The sequence below is a fragment of the Cherax quadricarinatus genome, chromosome 81 (assembly GCF_038502225.1).
Source record: "Cherax quadricarinatus isolate ZL_2023a chromosome 81, ASM3850222v1, whole genome shotgun sequence".
Lineage (NCBI taxonomy): Eukaryota > Metazoa > Arthropoda > Malacostraca > Decapoda > Parastacidae > Cherax > Cherax quadricarinatus.
Window position 1 is genome coordinate 16,305,464 of NC_091372.1, and position 14,930 is coordinate 16,320,393.

The window sequence follows — 14,930 nt, forward strand, 5'->3', positions numbered from 1 at the left end:
AGTACATGTACAAGGTATACAAGTACATGTACAAGGTATACAAGTACATGTACAAGGTATACAAGTACATGTACAAGGTATACAAGTACATGTACAAGGTATACAAGTACATGTACAAGGTATACAAGTACATGTACAAGGTATACAAGTACATGTACAAGGTATACAAGTACATGTACAAGGTATACAAGTACATGTACAAGGTATACAAGTACATGTACAAGGTATACAAGTACATGTACAAGGTATACAAGTACATGTACAAGGTATACAAGTACATGTACAAGGTATACAAGTACATGTACAAGGTATACAAGTACATGTACAAGGTATACAAGTACATGTACAAGGTATACAAGTACATGTACAAGGTATACAAGTACATGTACAAGGTATACAAGTACATGTACAAGGTATACAAGTACATGTACAAGGTATACAAGTACATGTACAAGGTATACAAGTACATGTACAAGGTATACAAGTACATGTACAAGGTATACAAGTACATGTACAAGGTATACAAGTACATGTACAAGGTATACAAGTACATGTACAAGGTATACAAGTACATGTACAAGGTATACAAGTACATGTACAAGGTATACAAGTACATGTACAAGGTATACAAGTACATGTACAAGGTATACAAGTACATGTACAAGGTATACAAGTACATGTACAAGGTATACAAAACATGTACAAGGTATACAAGTACATGTACAAGATATACAAGTACATGTACAAGGTATACAAGTACATGTACAAGGTATACAAGTACATGTACAAGGCATACAAGTACATGTACAAGGTATACAAGTACATGTACAAGGTATACAAGTACATGTACAAGGTATACAAGTACATGTACAAGGTATACAAGTACATGTACAAGGTATACAAGTACATGTACAAGGTATACAAGTACATGTACAAGGTATACAAGTACATGTACAAGGTATACAAGTACATGTACAAGGTATACAAGTACATGTACAAGGTATACAAGTACATGTACAAGGTATACAAGTACATGTACAAGGTATACAAGTACATGTACAAGGTATACAAGTACATGTACAAGGTATACAAGTACATGTACAAGGTATACAAGTACATGTACAAGGTATACAAGTACATGTACAAGGTATACAAGTACATGTACAAGGTATACAAGTACATGTACAAGGTATACAAGTACATGTACAAGGTATACAAGTACATGTACAAGGTATACAAGTACATGTACAAGGTATACAAGTACATGTACAAGGTATACAAGTACATGTACAAGGTATACAAGTACATGTACAAGGTATACAAGTACATGTACAAGGTATACAAGTACATGTACAAGGTATACAAGTACATGTACAAGGTATACAAGTACATGTACAAGGTATACAAGTACATGTACAAGGTATACAAGTACATGTACAAGGTATACAAGTACATGTACAAGGTATACAAGTACATGTACAAGGTATACAAGTACATGTACAAGGTATACAAGTACATGAACAAGGTATACAAGTACATGTACAAGGTATACAAGTACATGTACAAGGTATACAAGTACATGTACAAGGTATACAAGTACATGTACAAGGTATACAAGTACATGTACAAGGTATACAAGTACATGTACAAGGTATACAAGTACATGTACAAGGTATACAAGTACATGTACAAGGTATACAAGTACATGTACAAGGTATACAAGTACATGTACAAGGTATACAAGTACATGTACAAGGTATACAAGTACATGTACAAGGTATACAAGTACATGTACAAGGTATACAAGTACATGTACAAGGTATACAAGTACATGTACAAGGTATACAAGTACATGTACAAGGTATACAAGTACATGTACAAGGTATACAAGTACATGTACAAGGTATACAAGTACATGTACAAGGTATACAAGTACATGTACAAGGTATACAAGTACATGTACAAGGTATACAAGTACATGTACAAGGTATACAAGTACATGTACAAGGTATACAAGTACATGTACAAGGTATACAAGTACATGCACAAGGTATACATGAACATGTACAAGGTATACAAGTACATGTACATGGCATACAAGTACATGTACAAGGTATACATGTACAAAGTATACATGTACAAGGTATACAAGCACATGTACAAGGTATACAAGAACATGTGCAAGGAATACAAGTACATGTAAAAGGCATACAAGTACATGTACAAGGCATACAAGTACATGTACAAGGTATACAAGTACATGTACAAGGTATACAAGTACATGTACAAGGTATACAAGTACATGTACAAGGTATACAAGTACATGTACAAGGTATACAAGTACATGTACAAGGTATACAAGTACATGTACAAAGTATACAAGTACATGTACAAGGTATACAAGTACATGTACAAGGTATACAAGTACATGTACAAGGTATACAAGTACATGTACAAGGTATACAAGTACATGTACAAGGTATACAAGTACATGTACAAGGTATACAAGTACATGTACAAGGTATACAAGTATACAAGGTATACAAGGTATACAAGGTATACATGTACAAGGTATACAAGTACATGTACAAGGTATACAAGTACATGTACAAGGTATACAAGTACATGTACAAGGTATACAAGTACATGTACAAGGTATACAAGTACATGTACAAGGTATACAAGTACATGTACAAGGTATACAAGTACATGTACAAGGTATACAAGTACATGTACAAGGTATACAAGTACATGTACAAGGTATACAAGTACATGTACAAGGTATACAAGTACATGTACAAGGTATACAAGTACATGTACAAGGTATACAAGTACATGTACAAGGTATACAAGTACATGTACAAGGTATACAAGTACATGTACAAGGTATACAAGTACATGTACAAGGTATACAAGTACATGTACAAGGTATACAAGTACATGTACAAGGTATACAAGTACATGTACAAGGTATACAAGTACATGTACAAGGTATACAAGTACATGTACAAGGTATACAAGTACATGTACAAGGTACAAGGTATACAAGTACATGTACAAGGTATACAAGTACATGTACAAGGTATACAAGTACATGTACAAGGTATACAAGTACATGTACAAGGTATACAAGTACATGTACAAGGTATACAAGTACATGTACAAGGTATACAAGTACATGTACAAGGTATACAAGTACATGTACAAGGTATACAAGTACATGTACAAGGTATACAAGTACATGTACAAGGTATACAAGTACATGTACAAGGTATACAAGTACATGTACAAGGTATACAAGTACATGTACAAGGTATACAAGTACATGTACAAGGTATACAAGTACATGTACAAGGTATACAAGTACATGTACAAGGTATACAAGTACATGTACAAGGTATACAAGTACATGTACAAGGTATACAAGTACATGTACAAGGTATACAAGTGCATGTACAAGGTATACAAGTACATGTACAAGGTATACAAGTACATGTACAAGGTATACAAGTACATGTACAAGGTATACAAGTACATGTACAAGGTATACAAGTACATGTACAAGGTATACAAGTACATGTACAAGGTATACAAGTACATGTACAAGGTATACAAGTACATGTACAAGGTATACAAGTACATGTACAAGGTATACAAGTACATGTAAAAGGTATACAAGTACATGAACAAGGTATACAAGTACATGTACAAGGTATACAAGTACATGTACAAGGTATACAAGTACATGTACAAGGTATACAAGTACATGTACAAGGTATACAAGTACATGAACAAGGTATACAAGTACATGTACAAGGTATACAAGTACATGTACAAGGTATACAAGTACATGTACAAGGTATACAAGTACATGTACAAGGTATACAAGTACATGTACAAGGTATACAAGTACATGTACAAGGTATACAAGTACATGTACAAGGTATACAAGTACATGTACAAGGTATACAAGTACATGTACAAGGTATACAAGTACATGTACAAGGTATACAAGTACATGTACAAGGTATACAAGTACATGTACAAGGTATACAAGTACATGTACAAGGTATACAAGTACATGTACAAGGTATACAAGTACATGTACAAGGTATACAAGTACATGTACAAGGTATACAAGTACATGTACAAGGTATACAAGTACATGTACAAGGTATACAAGTACATGTACAAGGTATACAAGTACATGTACAAGGTATACAAGTACATGTACAAGGTATACAAGTACATGTACAAGGTATACAAGTACATGTACAAGGTATACAAGTACATGTACAAGGTATACAAGTACATGTACAAGGTATACAAGTACATGTACAAGGTATACAAGTACATGTACAAGGTATACAAGTACATGTACAAGGTATACAAGTACATGTACAAGGTATACAAGTACATGTACAAGGTATACAAGTACATGTACAAGGTATACAAGTACATGTACAAGGTATACAAGTACATGTACAAGGTATACAAGTACATGTACAAGGTATACAAGTACATGTACAAGGTATACAAGTACATGTACAAGGTATACAAGTACATGTACAAGGTATACAAGTACATGTACAAGGTATACAAGTACATGTACAAGGTATACAAGTACATGTACAAGGTATACAAGTACATGTACAAGGTATACAAGTACATGTACAAGGTATACAAGTACATGTACAAGGTATACAAGTACATGTACAAGGTATACAAGTACATGTACAAGGTATACAAGTACATGTACAAGGTATACAAGTACATGTACAAGGTATACAAGTACATGTACAAGGTATACAAGTACATGTACAAGGTATACAAGTACATGTACAAGGTATACAAGTACATGTACAAGGTATACAAGTACATGTACAAGGTATACAAGTACATGTACAAGGTATACAAGTACATGTACAAGGTATACAAGTACATGTACAAGGTATACAAGTACATGTACAAGGTATACAAGTACATGTACAAGGTATACAAGTACATGTACAAGGTATACAAGTACATGTACAAGGTATACAAGTACATGTACAAGGTATACAAGTACATGTACAAGGTATACAAGTACATGTACAAGGTATACAAGTACATGTACAAGGTATACAAGTACATGTACAAGGTATACAAGTACATGTACAAGGTATACAAGTACATGTACAAGGTATACAAGTACATGTACAAGGTATACAAGTACATGTACAAGGTATACAAGTACATGTACAAGGTATACAAGTACATGTACAAGGTATACAAGTACATGTACAAGGTATACAAGTACATGTACAAGGTATACAAGTACATGTACAAGGTATACAAGTACATGTACAAGGTATACAAGTACATGTACAAGGTATACAAGTACATGTACAAGGTATACAAGTACATGTACAAGGTATACAAGTACATGTACAAGGTATACAAGTACATGTACAAGGTATACAAGTACATGTACAAGGTATACAAGTACATGTACAAGGTATACAAGTACATGTACAAGGTATACAAGTACATGTACAAGGTATACAAGTACATGTACAAGGTATACAAGTACATGTACAAGGTATACAAGTACATGTACAAGGTATACAAGTACATGTACAAGGTATACAAGTACATGTACAAGGTATACAAGTACATGTACAAGGTATACAAGTACATGTACAAGGTATACAAGTACATGTACAAGGTATACAAGTACATGTACAAGGTATACAAGTACATGTACAAGGTATACAAGTACATGTACAAGGTATACAAGTACATGTACAAGGTATACAAGTACATGTACAAGGTATACAAGTACATGTACAAGGTATACAAGTACATGTACAAGGTATACAAGTACATGTACAAGGTATACAAGTACATGTACAAGGTATACAAGTACATGTACAAGGTATACATTACGACTCTCTGATCGCGGGTTCTAACCCCACCCGTGGTGGGTTTTTCGTTTTAAGAAAGCCACTTGTTATGTAGAGCATTTCTGGCTTTATCTGTTTCCTTGAGGTACTGTCAAATCCCTTCTTGCAGGCAGAATGTACAGGCTGCCCATCCTTCTCTCTCCTGCCTAACTTCCCTCACTTTGTCATAGATCTCCAGTATGCTAGTAAGTCAAGATTTACCATCTCTAAACTCATTCTGATTACTACCTATAATTTTTATTTCTTCTAAGTGCTCTAGCACTCTCCTGATTATGTTAAGGTGTCCCGTAGCTCGATTGGTAGCGCACTCAGCTCACACACTGAGGTCCGGAGTTCGAATCTCCTCCGGTACGGCTGGAAAATTTTAGGGGCGTGTTTCCATAAGACACCTGCTGTCCTGTCCCTGTTCACCCATCAATATAATGGGTACCTGGGTGTTAGTGGACTGGTGTGGGTGGCATCCTGGGTGTTAGTGGACTGGTGTGGGTCACATCCTGGGTGTTAGTGGACTGGTGTGGGTGGCATCCTGGGTGTTAGTGGACTGGTGTGGGTGGCATCCTGGGTGTTAGTGGACTGGTGTGGGTCACATCCTGGGTGTTAGTGGACTGGTGTGGGTCACATCCTGGGTGTTAGTGGACTGGTGTGGGTCACATCCTGGGTGTTAGTGGACTGGTGTGGGTCAAATCCTGAGTGTTAGTGGACTGGTGTGGGTCACATCCTGGGTGTTAGTGGACTGGTGTGGGTCACATCCTGGGTGTTAGTGGACTGGTGTGGGTCACATCCTGGGTGTTAGTAGACTGGTGTGGGTCACATCCTGGGTGTTAGTGGACTGGTGTGGGTCACATCCTGGGTGTTAGTGGACTGGTGTGGGTCACATCCTGGGTGTTAGTGGAGTGGTGTGGGTTACATCCTGGGTGTTAGTGGACTGGTGTGGGTCACATCCTGGGTGTTAGTAGACTGGTGTGGGTCACATCCTGGGTGTTAGTGGACTGGTGTGGGTCACATCCTGGGTGTTAGTGGACTGGTGTGGGTCACATCCTGGGTGTTAGTGGACTGGTGTGGGTCACATCCTGGGTGTTAGTGGAGTGGTGTGGGTTACATCCTGGGTGTTAGTGGACTGGTGTGGGTCACATCCTGGGTGTTAGTGGACTGGTGTGGGTCACATCCTGGGTGTTAGTAGACTGGTGTAGGTCACATCCCGAGTGTTAGTGGACTGGTGTGGGTTACATCCTGGGTGTTAGTGGACTGGTGTGGGTCACATCCTGGGTGTTAGTGGACTGGTGTAGGTCACATCCCGAGTGTTAGTGGACTGGTGTGGGTCACATCCTGAGTGTTAGTGGACTGGTGTAGGTCACATCCCGAGTGTTAGTGGACTGGTGTGGGTCACATCCAGGGTGTTAGTGGACTGGTGTGGGTCACATCCTGGGTGTTAGTGGACTGGTGTGGGCCACATCCTGAGTGTTAGTGGACTGGTGTGAGCCACATCCTGGGTGTTAGTGGACTGGTGTGGGTCACATCCTGGGACAAAACTGACCTAATTTACGAGAAATGCTCAGCATAACAAGGGACTTTCTACATAGTAGTATGTCATTGATGTCAGCTATGTACTTGTATACCTTGTACATGTACTTGTATACCTTGTACATGAAATTGTATACCATTTACATGTACTTGTATACCTTGTACATGTACTTGTATACCTTGTACATGTACTTGTGTACCTTGTACTTGTATACCTTGTACGTGTACTTGTATACCTTGTACATGTACTTGTATACCTTGTACATGTACTTGTATACCTTGTACATGTACTTGTATACCTTGTACATGTACTTGTATACCTTGTACATGCACTTGTATACCTTGTACATGTACTTGTATACCTTGTACATGTACTTGTATACCTTGTACATGTACTTGTATACCTTGTACATGTACTTGTATACCTTGTACATGTACTTGTATACCTTGTACATGTACTTGTATACCTTGTACATGTACTTGTATATCTTGTACATGTACTTGTATACCTTGTACATGTACTTGTATACCTTGTACATGCACTTGTATACCTTATACATGTACTTGTATACCTTGTACATGTACTTGTATATCTTGTACATGTACTTGTATACCTTGTACATGTACTTGTATACCTTGTACATGTACTTGTATACCTTGTGCATGTACTTGTATACCTTGCACATGTACTTGTATACCTTGTACATGTACTTGTATACCTTGTACATGTACTTGTATACCTTGTACATGTACTTGTATACCTTGTACATGTACTTGTATACCTTGTACATGTACTTGTATACCTTGTACATGTACTTGTGTACCTTGTACATGTACTTGTATACCTTGTACATGTACTGGTATACCTTGTACTGTTATTGCTGTTCTTGCTGCTGAACAGCGGTTTAGTGCCGATGAAGGTAGCGTAGGTAGAAATGATACGGCCGTGGACTAGTTTGGCTTTAATTGGATAGGAGTGAGTACACAACGGGCAGTGTGAGGGAGTAACCGCAAGCCAGTCCGTGGAGGGGGAGCACTTGTGTCTGTCAAGTCGGTCGGCCTAGGAGTGAGAGCCGGTGGGCTCAGCCTCCCACTGACGTGGGTGAGCCTACAGAGGGCAGCACCTAAAATGCCGCGAAATATGAACTAGTCAGAGCAGACGGGTAGGCTGTGTGTTCTGACAGTACAGGCTGTCTACATTTGCTCGGCCACGCACCTCGTGTCGTCCCGACGCGACAATACTGGTGGGCCCGTAGGTATAAAGGAATTACTTACACTAGCTACCCCAGAGAGGGACTGGCTTTCGCTCACTAGTAAATCAAAAATGGACATAAAAATGCAACAGGCAAAAAAAAACTCTCCCAACCAGGGGAAGAGAAAACTGGTTTGCCCGCGCTGTTTCATCGAGGAGAGAGTCCGGAGACGTCAGCACTGGAACTAAAATCTTCTATATACAGGTTGTCCGCAGGGCTGAACATCAGTTGACCACTCGTCTACGAACGTTGTTGCACCCTCACATCTGCAAACAATGACTGACAGTAGCATTTCCTAAGGTGTGACATGTGACTCAGAGGGCAGCACTGCCCTGACCGTAATACAGGCTCTTTTTTTTTTATATAAAGACACTGGGTGCACGTACCTACAATAATACTATATCCATGGAATTCATTACACTCTGGGTACCCTTCTAAAAGTATTTACATAATTACATGATGTTGTCCACCCTGACTCCATTATCGACTAGCTATTCAATGTGTGTGCATTTATACCCATTTCTGCAAGCAAACAATTAGCATAACTAGCGTAGGAGTCAGACAAGTCAGTAGGTACGTCAATGTCACAGAAATGTACTGTTGTCCTGGGTCGCAGGCCATAAGTATGGAGCCTTACTGGGCCGTCTTCCGTACCAGTAGTAGTGGGAGAAGGGATAGACGGGTTGTCCCTAGCATTAGTCTGATTGTGGCTTTGCAATGCACGCGACTCCAGCTTTGCTTCGGCCTGCACATGGTCCACATACTTCATGTGATCAAGGTGGGCTTCCTTGATAGTTCCCGTAGCAATCTCCCTCACCTCGAACTTATTGCCACGGAGCTGTCGTAGGACACGGTAAGGACCCACAAACTTTGGGACAAGTTTGTGCATACCTGGGGTCTGCACTGGGTTGAGCAACATAACTTTGCAACCTGGTTCCACTTTGCTTTCCTTGGTGCGGGCACTGCGCTCAGACGTGAACCTATCAGTAGCTTTCATAAGGTTCTCTCGTACCCGCTGGAAGACAAGCTGCGTTGTCCTCATCTTTACTACACTGGGGTTATCAGTATCGTAAGTAGGTCTAGGTGGAGCAAACAGAATTTCATATGGTAAGCGCTTGTCATAGCCATACAAAGCAAAATGAGGTGTCTTACCGATCGAGCTGTTGAGGGAGGAATTTAATGTACACTGAACATCTGGGATAGCCTCATCCCATGTAGTACAACTTGGGTTAACGGTTACTCTGAGCACCTCCAGGACTTTGCGATTTGTACGTTCAGCAAGACCATTACTCGCAGGGTGGCGTGGAGCTACTGGCGCTTGATGAATGTTGAATCTGGAGCAAAGATCCTGCATTATGCCATTTATAAACTCGGACCCATTGTCTGACAGAAGGACACGTGGGCAAGTATGACGAAGAACAACATGCTCACGGAAAGCACTAGCGACCGTTTCGGCGGTTTTATCAGGAATGGGTACTAATTCACTGTACCGTGTCAAGTTATCTACCATTACAAGCAGGTGCTTATTTCCCTTCTCCGAGGTCGAGAAGTTCGTCAACAGGTCGACAGAAGTTCTCTCCCAGGGCTCCTTTGTAATGGGATACTTTAGAATGGGGTTAGGACCTGTAATGGTACCCTTGTGCTGTAGGCAAACAACACACTGGTGTACATGCTTGGCAATGTCCGATGCCATCTTAGGCCAGAAATATTTCATTCGTGCCTGTTTGATACTGCGGTCCTTTCCGGGGTGCACTACACCTGGGACATCGTGGATCAACCTAAGAGTAGCTGGTATCATGGACTCTGGTATCACCAGTTGGTATACGGTTCTGCCGGGGTCCACCAGCTGTGCAACACGGCACAGTACTCCTTGGTTGACCACCAAATCCTTCAGTGGAACGGGAGACTTGACCTGTAAGTCAACGTCCTCCTTGGTCAGGAAACGAAGGACTGGAGACCACACAGGGTCCTGTCGTTGGGCTCTCTCGAGATTCTCAACAGAGAACGAATTGCCGACACTCACGAATGCTATATGCCTCGACAGGGCGTCAGCTACAACATTTTGCTTACCTGGGACATAGCAAATTTCAGGGTTGTAGTCATTGAACGTGAGCGACCACCGAGCATGCTTTCCCGAGAGGTTCTTATTCGCAATAAGGGTAGATGATCTGTGTAAATCTTGATAGGATAATGATAGATGATATCCCGATAATGACTCAAGGCCCATACAATGCCTAAAGCTTCTAGCTCTGTCACTGAATAATTGACTTCCGCTTTAGTAAGGACACGGCTAGCATAGGCAATAGGCTGTTGCTTACCATTAGATTCCTGTGACAAAACTGCACCGATGCCAACTTTGCTGGCATCAGTCGTCAAGGTAAATGCCTTGGTGAAATCAGGGAATCTAAGGGTTGGGGCTGATGTTAACTTGTTCTTAAGAATGACAAAAGCTCGTTCCTGATCACACGTCCACTCAAAAGGGGCATCCTTCTTGAGTAAGCGTGTCAGGGGTGCAGCAATGGTGGAGAACCCTGCGATAAAGGTGCGGTAGAAACCCGCCAGGCCTATGAAGGACCGGACTGCATCCGCCGTCATGGGTCTGGGGAATTTCTGCACGGCCGAGATTTTAGACTCGTCCGTCTTTATGCCATTCTGAGTCACTACGTGACCCAGAAATTTTATTTCCTTCCGGAGGAAATGACATTTGGAGAGCTTTACCTTAAGATTTGCCTGAGCTAGCCTGTCCAATACCCTGTCAAGTTTCTCAAGATGTGACGGGACATCTTGCGACATGACTATGAGATCATCCAGGTAGACCATGAGCGTGCCACCTAGGAGGGTACGGAAAATTGTCGTCATCAAACGACTAAACATGATTGGGCTTCCACGCAAGCCGAAGGGCATCCTCCTGAACTGGTAATGACCAGTTGGCGTAGAGAAAGCTGTCAACTCTTTGCTCTCGTCATCGAGGGGGATCTGCCAGAACCCTTGAAGAAGATCAAGAGTTGAAAAGACCTTATTATCGCCGATGTTCTGCAACAGGTCGTTCAGAACTGGCAATGGAAAGCGGTCTGGGATGGTACATGCATTCAGTTTCCTGTAATCGATAACAGGGCGCCAGGTTCCGTCTTTCTTGGGAACCAGAATAAGGGGAGCATTCCACGGGGAAGTGGACTCCTCAATAACTCCATCACGGAGCATCCGTGTAATGAGTTCTTCGGCGAAGACTCTTTGCGCATGCGGCAGGCGATACGCAGGTACGTAAATGGGTTTAGTACCTTTGTCAAGTGGAATACGGTGAGAGATCAGTGGGGTCAAACCCATTGACTCACCATCTAGAGCGATTGCAGAACGTGCACGATTGAGAACCTGGAGAAGTTTTGGGACCTCTTCAGGATAGTCTGTCAAAGCTAGATCATCTTCCTGCACTGGCCGGGTGTTGGAAGAGTCAGCAGCAGACTCGCCTGGGAGAACTGCACTCACAAGGAAGTCAGCTGGGGCTTCACCCTCCACTCTCACCGGGAGAGGGAATCTGACAAGGTCGACAAGTGAGGTATTCTTCCGCAGGGGAAATTCTCGACTATGCATGTTGACAACAAGGACTTGCAACTTACCACGTTGCACTGTGTGCAAGGATGGTTCAAGGGAGAGGCCCTTGACTCGGCACGTGTCGTTGTCAACCAGCACATGGTCTCCTTCAAAAGCTCTGCTCACGTACACCGTAACAGGAGTGAGCGAGTTAGCTGACAAAGTGACGTCATACTTTGTACAAGCAGTAACTCTGCTCGCTGATGCCATGACACGAGTCAGACAGTCGCCTGCCGACAGGGATACTGCGGCTTGACAACTGCTGTTCTCTACAACAGCGTCAGAGTTAGAGTGAAGGTTAGACTGGGCGTCCCCAGACTGGGTTTCACTGGTAACTAAGCGCTGATGGCCAGGAGGTGACGGGCAACGAGCTCTACTACGAGGTCGATCAGGACAAGAGACCGACCCCGGGGAGAATGTGCTATGGAAACCACAGGTTTCCAACGATTCTACGCACTGTGCATACTCTGAGACAGAGTAGCACGTAGTGGATCCTAAGCGCACGCCCCAGAAGGGCACATCCACTCCATTGAATTCTGCTTTCCACTTAGCTGGATCTAAGTGGATCCTAAGGTCTGCCATGGTTTTGAACCCTATGAGCAGGTCACCATGGAAAACAATACCATCTACGACTAAGAATTTTGCAGACAGCTTGTGACCCTGGACCGCAAATTCTAACGTTGTACGACCACGAACCGTCAGCGGATTACCTGAGACTCCTCTCAAGGTCTGAATGGCAGACGGCTCTGTCAACATGGCCGCGTGAAGGCCAATGTCTCGGAAAAAAGTGGAGCGGACAATGTTAACCACAGAACCTGTATCTAGGAAAAGCTGGACAGGCTTATGGTGGACAGTGGACTCGATGAACGGTCCACACGGGTTGTCATACCGAACATGAAGGCATGACAGGCCGACGAAATCCCCGGAGTCACAGCTGCTTGAGGCTCGACGCTTGTTGACGAGGCTCGACCTGGAAGGTACGGTACGAGTCTCGGCAACAACGTCAAGACACTCTGTTTCCTCACTGTCGGCAAGCGCATCACTGCCCAGGGCGGCGAATGCATTGCGGACAGGGACGGAATACAGCGACTCCGACAAGGTTACTATGTCTTTCGCTGGTTTTGCGGACGAGCCTCTTCCCCCGAACTAGTGGAAGGGCTTCTACGAGCACGTGCATTGCGCGACGACTGCTTGCTCCACTCAGCTGACAGCATACTTCGCAACTTGCGACACTCATGGAAGGTATGACTGGAAGTATTGTGGTACATACAGACTCCCTCACGAGACTGGGCATGGGGACGGTGACGGTTACTTTGATACTGAGCGTGGGGACGGTTATGGTTACTTTGCGGGGACTTAGGTTTGTAACACTCCGATCGGTAGTTCCCTATTTTGCCACAGTTGAAACAAGTCACTACATGCTTAGCGGGTGAGGTTGGGGGTGGTGTCTGCTGGCGACGTTTCGCCCTGGTCCAGGAAGTCGATGACTGCCTTTTTGTATGAGACTGACTGTTGTTACTGTGGTCAATATTTTTACTTAGGCGCGTGTTAGTGGGACTGGGGTTAGAAACTTTGTGGGCTGGCTGTCTGACAGCAGCGGCAAAAGTGACTTCCGGCTGCGACCGCGGGGTCACTGTGGACGGCGCCGGAAGGATGGGTATAGGATCATCCGCAAAGCGACAAACCTTGCCTTGCTCGGCAGGCGGCTTGATCGCGTCAATGGCATCATATGCACCCAGGACGTCGTGCTGAGGGCCGAGTCCTAGCGCATCAATGGCACCTCGGAGGTTAGGGGGGGCATCCCTCCGCATGATGCCTACAGCCAGCATGGGGATGATGTCTTCAGCTTTAATACAGTTATCACCATTCACCCACTTAGTGGTGCTGATGGCATAGTAAAGTCTTTGGCGGCTTGCTCAAACCGGCAAATGCAAGCCAGGGGGCTTTCGTGCCGGTATTGACATTCGACCAAGACGCTGGTAACGATGTCAATGTAATGGCGTTGGCGACTACGCCGAAAATAACGTCTAAATTCCTCCTTAAGTTCGCCCCAAGACTGAATCTTACAAACTCGATTGAGCCGCACAAAGGCACCTATATCATCCTGGGTGAGATCCACTGCTGCAACAGCAGCACGAATGTACTGTGTATCCGTGGGACTATCAAATAGAGCCTTAACAGTCGTCTCGACTGACTGCAGCCATGGCTCTAAACTATTTGAACGACCATCAAAAATAAGGGTCGGGTATGGACGATGAGCCGGCCCACTGGTGGTCGAGGCTTGAGCCACAAGTTGACCAACTGTCACGGGGGGGCTTCGATGCCCTGCCGCGTGTTCACGCTGGCTGAGGCACCATTGCTAGCACCAGCAGAATCTGGACTAACGGCATGGCCACTGCGTGTCTTAGTCATGACGTCAATTGTCTACAGTACAAGGTATGCAAGTACATGTACAAGGTATACAAGTACATGTACAAGGTATACAAGTACATGTACAAGGTATACAAGTACATGTACAAGGTATACAAGTACATGTACAAGGTATACAAGTACATGTACAAGGAATACAGACCATAGATGACATCAATGACATACTACTATACAGAAAGTCCCTTGTTATGCT